Source organism: Carlito syrichta, unplaced genomic scaffold (assembly GCF_000164805.1).
Source record: "Carlito syrichta isolate Samal-C Ts95f unplaced genomic scaffold, Tarsius_syrichta-2.0.1 Scaffold118119, whole genome shotgun sequence".
Taxonomy (NCBI): Eukaryota; Metazoa; Chordata; class Mammalia; order Primates; family Tarsiidae; genus Carlito; species Carlito syrichta.
Window position 1 is genome coordinate 57,991 of NW_007062215.1, and position 12,367 is coordinate 70,357.

The 12,367-nt window shown below is 39.3% G+C and overlaps 1 protein-coding gene and 1 pseudogene across 1 annotated transcript in view; one reads left to right on the forward strand and one right to left on the reverse strand.

Annotated features, from left to right (window-relative positions):
- The window catches only part of LOC103249272, a 64,699-nt pseudogene extending 57,971 nt beyond the window's left edge, over positions 1-6,728 (reverse strand).
- Positions 6,729-10,869: 4,141 nt separating this feature from the next.
- The window catches only part of ANKRD28 (ankyrin repeat domain 28), a 123,601-nt gene continuing 122,103 nt past the window's right edge, over positions 10,870-12,367 (forward strand). The window contains exons 1-2 of the mRNA XM_008047912.2: positions 10,870-10,979; positions 11,975-12,058. The gene's annotated coding sequence lies outside the window, so the exon portion shown is untranslated. The remainder of the gene's footprint in view (positions 10,980-11,974; positions 12,059-12,367) is intronic.

Consider the following 12,367-nt stretch of genomic DNA (forward strand, 5'->3'; position numbering starts at 1 on the left):
AGTAGATGACGTTTTGAATAGCGTACCTAACTGTATAACCACCTCCACACCAGTAGTTATCTCTGCTGGGTTTTAACCACCTCCAACTGGTTCTGACTACTGCAGTGGCCACATCCACAACTTATCTGCTAAAACCACCTTCCCTTCAGTCTGTTCTTAGCCAACCGGACACTGGGGGATCCTGGGGAAGCCATTGCTTTTAACGGCTCACCTCTCACTCATTCTCCTTTTCAGTTTAACCCTTTCTCTTGCGTGTTCACTCACCCACATTAAATCTTCCCTCTTGTTTCAGAGGAAGATTTCCTCTTCATAACTCAAGTTGTTTCTGTTCTTAGACCACCCCGTTTTCTACATCTCTCTGTTTGTTCTTCATTAATTATTCCTCTCCTTTTAAGTTTTAAAGAACTTATAAAGCAAGTCCTTTAGCCTTCAACAGTGTTCATCTTGATCTTGGAAGTAACTGTTTCAACAATCCTTTTTCAGCAGTTGCCTGTTTCTTTCTTCCAGCCAGACTTCTGTAAAAACCCTTGTCTGTGGTCACTGTCACCTCTTCTTGTGCCTCCCTTTTATTAGTCACCTACTGTTAGCAGAGAAAAGGGGCATGTACTTACACAATGTTGGAGCTGAAAATAACTAGAGCAGTCATCTGGTCAGATTTATTGTTAACAGTAAAATGAAGGTACTTTTACAAAATGAGTTGATCTTCTGGACAACAGGTAGCCGATTTCTGGTAATGGGAACTTATGAACTGTTTGGACCCCATCGAGTGTAGAGGTCCCGGATCACAAAGAAAATGGTGCCTGTGGAGTTAGAGACAAAAGAAAGAAAGATAATTAGTTAGGGCAGAAATAATTAGGACACTTCACCTAAGGCTGTTAGTTTCTCATTTGGTTATTGTACCATAAAATGGTATTTCCCATTTTCTAATCATTTTGTAACACACATGCTGACTCTTTCTCTTCCCTTCTTCTTTCCCTGGCAAAAATAAATAAAGACTTATTGGTACTGAAACTGTAAAAAAAAAAGAAAGATGGTCCAGCAATGTATGTTCATTGTCTCTGGCTCCCCACAGAAACCTAAACCGTGCACTTTTTCTTAAGACTGGAATATAGATTACGTATTTTAGGTTTCTGTCTAGATCAGTTAAACTTTTAAAAAGCTGGTTCTTACAGGTCTAAGCCAACTAGTGACTACAATATGTGGTAGTCACTAGCCAAATGTGGCTATCTAATGCAACGGAGGAGCTGAATTCTCAATTTTTGTTTCATTTTAATTAATTAATTTTAAGACTTTTAAGTATGTTTGGAACAACCTGGGCACATGTTATCTATTTCCTCAGCTGTGAGTTTTGTGAAATCTAAATGCAGATCATGTTCAGTGAAAATTTAGTATTCAAGTTGAGATGCGGTAAGTGTGAGACATGAAAATTTGGAAGACTTTGTTTAAAAATGTAAAATATCTGATACTTTATATTGATCACAAGTTGAAATAATATTTTGGATGTGTTGGGATACATAAAATATTGTTAATTTTGCTAGTTTGTTTTACCTTTTAAAAATGTAGTTACTAAAAATTTAAAATTATATATGTGGCTGTCTTTATATTTCTGTTAGACTATACACGTCTAAGCTTTGGACAGAAAAACAATTATTCATGTATTATAAGTGATAGTTTCAAAATTTCAACCATTTTCTCCAAAATGTAGTAATCTAGAGTGAGTTTTTACATGAAATATTCTAACTAGTAGACCATTGGTTTCTTTGAGAACACATCCTTCCGATACATAAAAGGAGGAGAAAGTAGCAAGTTGGTGGACAACCTTATAAAAATTCAGTTTTTTAAGAGAATAAACAGTACAGGGCATCTTTATAGATCAATTATAATTAATAAATTCATGTGCTTCACTCTTGCTCATGATGGAAAGAAACGGTGGCAGGTTTAGTTGATATCTCATATATAGACCTTCGCTATCTACTGCCTTTTAGTATCTTTTGTGTCTTTGCCATGTACTGACTAGATTTCTACAGGTATTACATAGTACTCTATTTAAATTGCATAAGATCTTTGAAGATGATGGATGATACTTGGTAATTTTTTGGCATAGTGCACATAGCAGATGTATGAATATTGAATCTTTGTTGAATTTAGTGCTATTACATTTTTGGTGAATGTTTTTAAAATGAAGTATTCTTGCCAAAAGAATGTTAGATTATTTCAGTGTACTAGACTGAGTTGAATTGAACCAGGTCTCACCATTCTTAAAGAGCTTTTGTATATTTACCTAGATTTTGGCAACTTTGGGGTTGTTAACACTTCGTTTTGAAATCACGGGCCTGGCTCAGTGGCTCAGCCTGTAATCCCAGCATTTTGGGAGGCCGAGGCTAGTGGATGGCCTGAGGCCGCGGGTTCAAGAACAGCCCCGGCTTCTTGGCGAAATGTCATCTCTACAATAAATCAAAAATTAGCTGGGCGTGGTAGTTTGCACCTGTAGTTCTGGCTACTTGGAAGGCTGAGGCAGAAGGATTGCCAGAGCCCAGCAGGTCAATGCTGGGGTGGCCATGAGCGTGCTACTGCACTCCAGCCTGGGGTGATGGAGTGAGACTCCAACACTCCCCCCCCCCCGCGTGCGCGCCCAAAAAAGAAAAGAAATCATGAGGGTAGATGCTAAAATGTGGGCTTTGGATTATGATTTATAACAGAATTTTAGAGCTTGAAAGGGACCTTAGATATTGATAGAAGTCACATTCCTCGTTATATAAACTTGGAAACTGAAAAAGGCCCCAATTGTTTACACTCTAATAAGCATGGGTTGCTTAAATAAAAGACCCGGAAGGTGATTGTGATCATAACTTTCTCCCTGGCCCCTGTGCCCTGTCTGTGACCATGTCCTGTTGGTCTGATTCTTGAATGTATCTGTCTCTCCATCTCCATGCCCATCGTCTTGGATCACATCACCCGCTCTGTTGGGTTACTGGAATCATCTCCCAGCTAGTCTTCTGGTTTCCATTCTTATACCAGTTAATCCATTCTTGAAACCAAAGTCACATAATCTTTATAGAGCACGAAGCAAATCATGCTGCCTTACTTGAACATGTTTATGACTTTTCAGTCACTTAACAAAAAACACAAACTTTCCAACTTGGCTTCCCAGGCCTCTGTGTAACCTGACCTTACCTAGTTATCCAGCTTCATGTTTTCTGGTGATTGCCTTCTCCAGCCACAGGGGTCTGCCTTCAGTTCCTTGTCCTTCAGGAAAATTTTTTTCTTTCAGAATTGGCCACATAGTATTTATTTGTGTGTAAGGGCCCTTAGAACAAGGATTGACTGTTTATTCGTAATTTGTTTGCTCAGCTTGGCACAAAGACTGACACATAGTAGCTGATGAGTGCCCTGGGTGGATGGATGGGCAAAGGGTAAATGAGTGAGTGGCCAACGACGCCGTAACTGGGCCTCTGTTTACCATACATAAATCGGTAATAGCGTCCCCCAACGGTGGCTGAAGATTCAGCGAGAATATTTGTGACAATGGTTTCCTTACCCCTCCTCTGATTGTCTCCCTCCTTAGTTTACCTGGGGTGATACATGAATTGTTTTCCAAGCTCTTTTCTGGTCAGTCATTGTTTCTAGTACAATTTATTGCAGCAGATGTTTCTTACCTACTTTATCTGTTGAAGATTTAAGTAGCTGTATTGTACTGGAGTGTATGGATGGTGGAAGAACGGGGCTGGAAGGATATATGCCCTCTCACAGATAATTATAGGAAGAGTAAAGTTATCACTTAGAATTTGGTTCAGCTCCAAGTACCAGAGACACAAAATTGCAGTGACTTTTTATTTTATTTCTCTCTAACATAAAAGTGGGAAAGTAGGCAGCCCAGGACTTGCGCTGGTTTTCTGGAAGTTTTCTGGAAGCCACACAACACCTCTTTTTAAATACTGGTCAGAACTTTGTCATGTGGCTCCTGTCTAGGAGGCTGAGCAATGAAGTCCTTTATTCTGTGAGACTCTGTAGCTACCTAAAAGCCATAGTTGAAGGAAAGGCTAGAAGAGTGGATGTAAAAATACAGATCTTTACAAAGAACACATATAATGTTACTATGTACTAACACTCTGCACTATACAGTAATATTAGTATCGGAAGGGTTAATACTTTATTACTTATTATCATTATAACTTAGCAGTGGAATCAAACCACTTGAGATCAGTTATTAGCCATTTTGGAAATATGAATGGGCCAACATTAAATAAGTGGCCTGGGTCTTAAATGTATTACATATACTGAGCTAAATCTGACCTATTATGAGGATTTGGGGTTCATTGTGTTGTAGAGTGACTTTCTTGCAAGTTCTAACAATCACATAGATCGTGGGGTAAGTTCTGACCTGCCGTCTAGAAAGCAGCTGTTTGTTCCCCCTCCCACCCATTTTATTTTAACTCTGTTCATAAGACTTTTTGTTTCTAAAGTGTATGGGTAGATGAGACATAACTCAAGAAGACTGTTCAGGATTCGTAACCAGAAATGTTTTCTGAAATATGATTTGAACCCACTTCCTTTACCAACTTTCATCACAGGCTTTTATTTTTGAGCACTCAGAGACTAGTTTGGTACTTGGCACAGAGTAGCCACTTAAGAAACCCTTAGTATAGTATTTTATTCTGACAGTCATTCTGGAGTTCACAGATGCATGAGAGATAAGGTGAAGTTTAGGTTGAATCTCAGTCCAGTAAAGAAAAATCATTTGTGTCAGAAAAAGTAATCCAATTTAACAAAATTAGGAACCCTAAAAATAATCTTCCAGAGTCTTTCATTTTTTTATCAGTATGATGAAGACTTAAACCAGCTTGTACCATTATGTGATTCTATTAATAGTAGGAGTAAGCTCTTGATCGGATACATTTTAGTATAAAGAATGGAACGATTATGAAGTTGTCAGAGTTGAACTTGTTAGCTTAATAAAAATCTAGTATAGCCTAAAAAATAAGTACCTTAAAAAAAACCACATCCCCTTGATAGTTCTCTAACTGGGAAAGAAAATGTTGAACCTACAGCTTGCACAATGATCATCAGTAATTTTTCATCAGAAGTACTTTCTCCATTTCTAATTTCTTAAATAGTTCCTTATTGACCTTCTCTTCAAGATGTGAGTGCCTTGAGGGTATGGGGTTTGTCTTACTCAGAAGACATTAAGAAGATACAGACCATGCTCAGCATGTAATCCCAGCACTTTGGGAGGCCATGGTGAGGGAATTGCCTAAACCCGCAGGTTTGAGACCAGCCTGGGCAACTTGGCAAGACCTTGTCTCTACAATAAATCAAAAAAATTAGCTGGGCATGGTAGTACATGCCTGTAGTTCTGGGTACTTGGTAGGCTGAGATGAAAGGATTGCCAGAGCCCAGCAGGTCAATGCTGGGGTGGCAGTGAGTATGCCACTGCACTTCAGCCTGGGTGACAGAATGAGACTCCAACTCAAAAAAAATAAAAAATAAAAAAACACAAACAGGGCTATACTGTGCTGCTAATTTAAATAATAACAATGGAAGTCTTTCTCTTTGTATTTATCTATCTCTGATTTTATAATATACCATGGGTCAGTATTTTCTACCCTTTTTTCTTTCTTTAAGTTGTAAAATACCTGAATGCGGAAGAATGGAGTTTATGTAGACTTTCTTGCCTAAATTTTTTTTTCCTCTTTGACAGACTTTATTAAATGCTGCGTTAGTATGAAATATCTCTCTTTTTTTGAGTTGGAGTGTCACCCAGGCTGGAGTGAAGTGGCACACTCATGGCCACCCCAGCATTGACCTGCTAGGCTCCGGCGATCCTTCTGCCTCAGCCTTTCAAGCATCTGGAACTATAGGTGAACTACCATGCCTGGCTAATTTTTTTATTTTATTGTAGAGACAAGGTCTCACCATGTTTCCCAAGTTGGTCTGGAAGCCACGGGCTCAGGTAATCCTCTTCTTCGGCCTCCCTAAGTGCTGGGATTACAGGCTTGAGCCACCGCGCCAAGCCTGGTATGGAATATCTCTTAATGCGTACCAGAATCCCAGGATTCAGGGGGTGGTAACGTGACAATGTTGAATTTAGGTATCTGGTCTCCCAAAAGTACGTGCTGCTCTACCCCTGACTATGCAGTAGCTGCCAGGCAGATCACCCCTCCCCTGGAGCCATCTTCTCCATGGCCAAAGCGAGAACATTGGCAGTGAATTGCAGACACACTTCCCTGGTTGTGCCTTCCCAGTAGGTAGCATCAACATAGCCATAGATACAGGAACTCCCAGAGCCTCCAGTGGCAGAGGTCTACCTCACCATCATACCTAACCCATGGGCACTGAGTACACCTGGCCGCCTCCTCGAGGGTCCCAGGAGATATAGGCAACACATCTCCTTAAAGAGACTGGCTGCTGTGTGTACCAGCGGAGGCTCAGTCAGTTCAGTGCTGTGAAAACCAAGCTGACAAGTGGCAGCATCAGCTACTGCCTGGGGATCAGTGGCTGAGCCCAATGTGGTCGTGAATAGGAGTTAGCTTGTCAGTCACTTCACTGGCAATGTAGGGCCCAGCAGTGGTTTTGGAATCAGCCCCCAGAGCCACGCCCCTGTCAGACTGCTCCACCATGATGGTGGTCCCTGTGTTGCCTTCCCAGTTTTCCCATTCTGGAGTGATGGCCTCTGTCCTCCAGGCTGGTGCCAGCCCCACTCCCTGAACAGCTATGGAGGTGGCCGCCATCTTCCTCTCTTGCCTAAGTTTACTGCTCATTCCCTGTGGCATTTATAAGTGCTTGTCTGGTTACTAGAGTCTGAGACAAGCTAGTGTCTAAGCCATCTCTCTAGAGGCCTCTGAAGGGGGTGGGGACTTAGGGGCCCTTGGAATCTCCACTAGTCTGAAGCCTCCCTGGTACTGGGCTGGGGAGTTCAGTAGGCTTTTAGGTACTCACTGGCTTCGCAGGATATCACTCAGCTGCTGCAAGTAGCCATGATAATACGGTTATCTTGTTTAAACTTAGTAATACTTTGAAGTTGATTCTGGTAATGTCATTTAATAGATGTTAAAATGGACACTGAGAAGTTAAATGACTTGCCCGAGGTCACAGGGTAGGTTAGTCAGTGGGAAGCCTGCATTGGAATTCCCAGCAACTTGACTGCAAGCTTACATAATTCTTCAGCGTTTTACTATCACTGTCTTTCTCCTAGATACTAGTTTCTGGAGGTCATTGTTCTTGTTTTATGAGTGTGAGAGAAAGACTCAGGGAATCTAATTAATTTGCCCAAGGACAGGGCTAGGAAATGACGGAATCAGAACTTGAACTTGGGATAGACTGACTCCTGAGCCCTTAGTTTTAGCCATCACGCTGCATCTTAGTTTTACATCCTTTCAACTTCAGAATTGTAGTTGTTCACTTATTAGATGTTTGAAACTCACTCTGTCGCACCTTAATGCCTCTTGTGTTTTCTGATTAAAGTGCTGTATACCAGCCCCGTTGTTCTTCATAATTCTGTCACCCGGTTGCAGAGTGTTGTGACATAATAGAACCAATTTCAGTGAAATTATTTACATGTGGAAGAAAGTGGGAGGAAACAGTTTGCATATAACACAGTTTGCTCTCAAGTTGGGAAAGACCTGGTATGGAGGTTGTACCTGCCTGAGTCTAAGTAGAGGCTTTGGAGTAAGTTGGTTGTCCTCATTCAAAGAGTTCACTTTGAGGGGAGAAGGAACCCTGAAATGGAATATCGGATATTGTTTCTCTAGTTATCTCATTTTCAGGTGTTTCAGATATTAAAATGATATTTTTTGGTTCAGCCTTGTGGAGATGGATAATATTATTTATCTATGTTAAAATGTTTGCATATATCCAATTTCACTTAAAAGCATTTTATATATTTTAAAATACAATTGTGAATTGTTAGCATATTTTAAGTATCTGGGTACAGATATGCTGGTGTTATAGAGTCTTTCATGGATTAATATGTTCTGTACCTTTCAGTGGTTTTTGTTTTTAAATTTGGCATTCTTATATTATCTATTTCATGCTGGAGTTTTTTCTTAATTTTTTGGTTTGTTAAGTAAACTGGCTTAAACACATGCTTTGAAACATTCATCTAAAAATAACTTGTTTTGGAATTTTATTGCAGTAAACAGCATATTCCTTTGTTACCTAGGCTTTTCACAACGATTAAAAGTTACCTGTCTGTTAGGATCACTTATTACTAGCTACTATCACAGGTTACAAAGATCTGGGGGGGAGGGGAGAAGAGGAGGAAGAGGAGGATTAGGGATGAGAGTGTGTGTGTACACCCAGTGGGAGCAGAAGAGATTAGAAAGAGCATGTGTTTGGAATTAGATACAACTTTACTAATTTGCATAACTGTGGATAAAAATTCTTCATTTATGAGTCTGGTTTTCCCTCTATAAGGGAAATACATCAAGTTATTGTATTAAATACAAATACAGTGCCTAGCACATCATAAATGTTCGAAAATAATTTTTTATGTTTATTAATAACCATACTGGTTCATGGAAGAAAACATATGCTGAAGGGGTATTGTGGTATTATCCTTACAAGTTTTCTGTGGGGAAATAGCCTTGTTGAATAAGCAGAGAAAGCAGGGGAGGGAAACAACTACAGAATGAAGTGGACTTAACTCTTATTTGTAGCTTTGGGAAAATTACCTTGTAGGGAGGGAGAGTCTTTGTTTTCTTTGCATTCCCTTGTGCCCTTTTGACATAGATAGTTCAGAACCAAGGACTTTTTTCATGTAGCTCTTTGACAGATTTTAAGACTTTCTTCCATAGTAGATGGGAATAATAATAGGTTCCAGTAGGATTATTTAATTTGTTCAGTGAAAATTCAGATGATTCCTAGCATTTTAGAGTTAGGATTTCTACATTATGAAATTCTTATTTTTGTCCTTAAAAATACGAATCAATAATTGATTAAATTCACCAGGTTAGAAATTATTTTTTAAAAATCTTAAATTTCATTTAAGTTTCTTTGCATTCTAGAAAATAACATACATCTGGCAGATTGAGAAATGGGTCTTGGTTAAAATAAAACTTTGCTTCGTGGTTTTTATAGCCTCATGGAATATTTCTTCATCTCTAAATCTCTTGTATGAGCTCACTGCAAACATTTTCTTATTGCAGCTGTCATTATAGGGTTAAACATTTGCTATATTTTAACATACGAAAGCAGTTAAGCTGCTTGGAATTGTTTACTTGCTAAAACCAGTGTTAGTCAGCAGAGGCAGTACACCAGATTTCCTTGTGGCTTTTAGTGGAAAATGTTAAAAGCGCACTCATTTTTCAGTTATAGAATTTTCAGTTTGATCTGGATTAGTCACAGAACTGGCATGAACCTTCTAATTGTGAAGGCTGTCCAACTGCACTATTTTTTTCTCCTGCCAGAGGAAGTTACATCCGAGCAGTAGCTCAGCTCTCTGGTAAGTGTAACATGTGAGCATTACTAGGCATTTCATCCTGCGGGTCTGCAGTCTTTGCTCTTCAGACTATTGCTCAGTTGGAATGCTTCTGTGGGACTGATCCTGAGATTCTTGGATATCCTTAAAGACCTCCTCATTTGGGGGTGTTGGTGGCATTTTGCAAAATCATCTGAGGCACAGGAAAGCTGAAATCCACTGAAAAGAATAGCGGTTTTCACAGTGGAAGGAAACTATATTGGCACAGAAGCAGATGATTGAATAAAGTAGTTGGCTCAAAGAAGATGCACAGTCTGCGGTTTTTTTTTTTCTCTGAATGAAGACTATTTAATGGAAGCTGCATTCATGTGGAGATCAAAGGAAACACTGGAATGATAAACTACTGGGGTATTTCTCTCTCTCTCTCTCTCTCTTTCTCTCTCTCTCTCTCTCTTTAACCAAACAAAAAGCCCGAAGCAGTAATTTGAGCTCAGATGCCTTCTAATTCCTTCGCTGCCTGCTTGTTCGATTAGGATTCTCCACTGACACCATTTCTGCCTGGTGGCAGTGCCACCCGACAGCTGCCTGATGGAGAGAGAATGAGCGCTCTGCCTTGTGTATCTGTCGATGGGAATACAGTGATCTGTGTTTCTTCTATTATATGGGCGATCTGGATTAATCAAGCTGTATTCTAGTACCAAGAGTCCTATTGTCTCTTGTGGTCTGACTCATCACATGTAAATGTACTGCAGCTTTGCTATTAATGCAGAGTATTTTTTTCTTCCCAAACACAGCAAGAATTGTCAACCTCTGAGCCTCCTTTTCAGGATTTGTGCCGAGCTCTAGGTCTTTGTTTTTTTCTGGATAGAGTCTGCATTAAACCAGTGAAGCTGAAGACATGAAGACAAATTAGAAGTGGAAACAGAATAGTGAGATTTTTCTTTTTATTTTCAATTATAAGCAAGACAGCTACTGGTAACTACATGACCTTGCAGGCAAGAGTGGGTATAGCTGTGATCGTCCCTGTCACAGCAGTTGTGTCTCATTTCATTCTACATCGTGTGGTGGTGTGTCACCAAAAGCAAGTACTGTTTTCTGCAAGTAAATTTCAGAGATAGAGCAATATGACTGTTTTGGTGGGGGAAAGATTTTCTAAATGAGCTTGTACTGGACTCAGTTTTGGTTTTTGACATATTGATGCGAAATTTAAGTATTGCAGTGACCTGATAGAAAATAATATAATTTTGCTATTTTTAGGAAGTTACAAGTTATGTAGTCATAATTTTAAGCTTCAGTTTTTCGGTTAGTGCTTATTAACTTTAAAAACCCAGCTGCGCTGTTCAGAGAATGTTTGTAAGTGTTGTACAGAAGAGGAGGAAAAACGACTTGTGCTCTCCCAGCTGTGACTCTTATCACATAGCTTGAATTTAGTGCTCTAAAGGAGCGAATGAGTCGAGTGTGTATTGTTGTGTTGGAGGAGGTAGAAGATGAATCCCCCGCGTTCATCTCTCACTTGCCACAGGAAAGTAAATCCCTACACTCGCCACCGTCCACACGTGCGTTGGTAAGATATGAGAGTTTATATGTTTACTATAGTCTGCTGAACTAGTGTGTAAGTCTTATTTTTTTTAAGAATAAACATAAGTTTTCACTGGTTTTATGACAAACCCCAGTTATAGCAGTATGTGGGTAGATATGTGGTATTATTTGTGTATAAAATGAGCACTTTTTTATTACTTTTCAAATGCTTAGATAACATTTCAGATTTTATTGTGTCTTAATGTTTTTAAGAGACATTTTTAAAATAATGTGAGAAATAGTTGTATGGCAACCACGTTTCTGTTTTCATTTTGTGGTTTTAGAAACTGATGCAATAAGAATCAGCAACTCTGCATACTTTAGAAAAGGTTGACTACTACCAGCAGCATCAAGGCATGGCTTTTCTGTAATAAATTTTATGTATTTACATGTAAGACTTTATATGAAAGAGAATCACATAAAGATTCTGTATTTGATTCATTCTTCATTTTTAGCCTTGTTTTTAGTGTTGTCAGCTGGCTCCTTCTTGACTAATATAATATAATACCTTATCAAGAGACTGTGTCGCTGATTAGGAAATCATTATATTTAAATATGCATGTGTCTTTTTGTCTTATTTGGGTGTGCAGTTTTTTGTTTTTGTTGTTGTTGTTTTTGGCCTTTGAGTAGTAGCTATTTTCACCAGCTGCCAAGTCTGCTGTCTTGGGGTTTATATGTTTACACAGGTAATGCTAATCCACGCAAGTTATTTTGGTGCCCAAACAAACCTTTGCAAAGGCGCCTATCTTCCAGGCCAGGGACTGCTTGTTTACCAAGTTTCCTCAAAAGGCCCTCCTTTTTTTTTTCCAAGGTGGAATCCTGTACTTTGCTATGATCTGGCTTTATGAAACTTTTGGTGAATGTCAGAAAGTGATTATTGCTACAGGAAAGACAACTGGTAGCTTTAGAAGTTCTGAAGAAATATCTTTAGAATCATCCATGTGATCTGACTAATGTTTTTATTGCTCTCTTGTATTTTAGCCATCACTGGTACAAGCTATATTTAACGGAGATCCGGATGAAGTTCGAGCACTCATATTTAAGAAAGAAGATGTTAACTTTCAGGTAAAACAGTTCACTGATGCAGCCTCTAAGATTGTTTTATGAAATTCTTTCCTAGAGTCATGATTTCTGTTTACAAGACCTAACACAGTTTTGTAACTGTTGTTTTAAACGAGGGCAAAAAGATGTTGAGGCAAAAGGAAGGCACGGGTATGTGTTCAGGGTGATGACTAACAGTCAGGGGTACAGAAGCCAGCAGGGGCCTTTGTCTTCCCAGCTTTTGCTTTAACGTTTTCAAACACAGGAAAGTTGACAAAATACTCTGACTGCCAACATACCTTTCACAGGCTCGGCATTGGTAGCATTTTGTCA